General features: G+C 43.9%; 1 protein-coding gene across 1 annotated transcript in view; it reads right to left on the bottom strand.

Annotated features, from left to right (window-relative positions):
* LOC113211305 (uncharacterized) overlaps positions 1 to 1,842 on the bottom strand; it is a 9,425-nt gene extending 7,583 nt beyond the window's left edge. The window contains exon 1 of the mRNA XM_026429637.2: positions 1,827 to 1,842. The gene's annotated coding sequence lies outside the window, so the exon portion shown is untranslated. The remainder of the gene's footprint in view (positions 1 to 1,826) is intronic.
* Positions 1,843 to 2,727: the final 885 nt, after the last annotated feature.

Below are 2,727 nucleotides of genomic sequence, written 5' to 3' on the forward strand. Positions count from 1 at the left end.
ACCCCGGCCCGGCCGCCCCCGCACCACATGCAACGACAGTGTAGGAAAATTTGCCCACATCCGAGGAGGCATCGTTGTTTTTGTGAAGTGTTCTTGCATTGCACAGCTTTTGAACAAGAACAAAACTGCCCACACTGTTGCAAAATTATCACACATTCGAGGAGGCAACGCTTCTTTACTGATTGATTTCTATGACTTGGCACAAGGATCAGTTCCGTGCAATAGTAGCAAAATTATCCTACATTCAAGAGTGCATTGCACGGCTTTTATCCGGCCACACTGTTGCAAAATTATCACACATTCGAGGAGGCAACATTTCCTTAGTAATCGATTGCTACATCTTGGCACAAGGATGGATTTTCCGCAATAGTAGTAAAATTTCCCCACATTCAAGGAGGCAACGATTTTCTTCCACTGTATTGGATTGCTATCATTATCACACATTCGAGGAGGCAACGTTTCCTTAGTGATCGATTGCTACATCTTGGCACAAGGATGGATTTCCCGCAATTGTAGCAAAATTTCCCCACATTCATGGAGGCAACGATTTTTTTCATTGTATTGGATTGCTATGGGGCAACTATTTTTAAGGATGCCCGCCTTGCCAGCAGGATGGCTTATCACAGTGAATAGCTATAATGACACATTGTCGATGCTTTCCGACACAAAAAAGGAAAACAAAACTTGCAACAAGAAACATTGTTTTTAGCATGAGATGTTGATAGTGTACTCACCAACGTCTTGTTATGGTCGATTTTCAGCAAAAAAACCACTGTTTCCACTGCAATTGGCCATTGAACAATGACTCTCTACTCACTCTTGAAGAGCTGTGGCATGTTGGAGGGCTGTTAGATCCAAAAGGTGTGATGTCCTACTTTTCATGCACAAGAAACAACTTTGCGCCTCGTCAAGAAAGCAGACGACATTTCTCTTGTTTACAAATATTTAAAAAAGAGGTTTCCACAATTTCTCATACCACCTATTGGCACCACAACCTCCCCCCTCCCTCCTCTTCTGCTACCACTGCTACATCACGACATGGCGACCCCTTTAACCTATCCCGGGTTACTTCTCTGCTTATATATTGTATTACACACACTGTAAGGGGGTGTACCTACCACAAAAATGGTTTGCGCAACCTAGAAATATATTGTACTTATAGAGGGGACCTCAAGGAAGTCAAAAATATTAATTACGGCAACTTTCAGGAGGGGGACCTCTTCTCCATAAATACCGATTTGGTTATGGTTTATGTCAACATTCTATGCTAGTATTTTAGAAGACAAGAAGCTGTGTAAATCATCATCCCTTACGCACATAAATATTAACTACAAAACGAATTTTATCCACTGCATTTTAAAAGTTAAAAAAAAAAAAAAAAAAAAAGTACTTTTTGTGAATTGGTCTAGGGATAGAAGTATCAGTTAGATACAGAGAGAGAGAGAGAGAGACTTAAACTTTATTGGCCAGTTAGGATACACTAAAACTCAACCCGAACTTTGGCAAAAAAAACTTTTAGGTTAAGCTTCTGCTTTTCTTGGTTCGCATGACCAACCAGACAGCCTCCGTGAGACAGCCTTCTGTCTGTAAATTAGTCGCCTCGCTATGAGGAGTAACATTGCGCGTAAAGAAAATAGTCCCTACCATCGTGATAGCTTATCGCACGGCTGTAAACAAAATACTAAATAATGAACCAAACTTTATTGTTGAGCACTGGATAATTGCTGTTACAAGACAAAAACGTTTAGACACTTAAAGGCGGGTTCACGATCACATTCCCGAAGCTTAACGAGTTTTCTTAAGCGAAGTTTCTTTTTTTCCATTACCCACGGTCTTACAGGTGCGTTCACGGTACCTAAGCTAAGCGGAATAGACCATTCCGGTAAACCGAAAAAAAAGAAGAAGAGACGGAAGAAGCAAAGCGTTCTATGAGAAATGCACGATGCGCCTTGGAAACGCTCGAAAGTAATCCACCGTAAACTAGATATTCTGCGTCGCCTGAGAGTGATAACTATTGTCATTAACTCTCAAACGAATTTAGACATCAGACAAGTCACGTTTAACCGTTTGATACGACTGTGGAACCGACGCACCACCGTATATTTCTCATACTCGCCTTTGCTTCTTTCGTCTGTTCTTCTTTTTTCCGCTTTACCGGAATGGTCTATTCCTTAAGCGAAACGAAACGCTTACAGTCGTCGCACTCGTCGTCTTCGCAGCATTACTTCTGGAGGGGGATCACGGAGCTCCCTCACTGCGATTCGCCTGCGCCTTCTAAGTGCCCCCCCCCCCTCTACCCCCCTCACCCTATTTCAGGACGTTTAGAAGGCGCAGGCGAACCGTAGTGAGGGAGCTCCGTAATGCCCTTCCAGTCTTCGGGTTTTGGTCACGTGATACCCGAAGACTGAAGTAATGCTGCGCCGACTGTAGACGGATTTCCCATCCTGATGGAAAAAAGCGCTTAGGGATGCCCTACGCTAAACGTTTTCGTGCAGATCCGAGGCGGCGACCAATCAGAGAGCAGAACGGTCTGCGATTACGTGTAGCGTACGGAGCATCGTGAATGCTCTTCGCATATGAAAAAAGCGTTCGGGAGGGTGATCGTGAACCCGCCTGCTTAAATAGAAATTTCTGCGTATGGCTATTGCTCCGGTAGGTTACTCCTTATAACGAGGTGACTGTAACTGTAGAAGACAGACCAGACTAAGGTCGCACACTCCCCCCCCC

The sequence above is a fragment of the Frankliniella occidentalis genome, unplaced genomic scaffold (assembly GCF_000697945.3).
Source record: "Frankliniella occidentalis isolate FOCC.00 unplaced genomic scaffold, Focc_3.1 Scaffold11, whole genome shotgun sequence".
In the NCBI taxonomy this organism is placed as follows: Eukaryota; Metazoa; Arthropoda; class Insecta; order Thysanoptera; family Thripidae; genus Frankliniella; species Frankliniella occidentalis.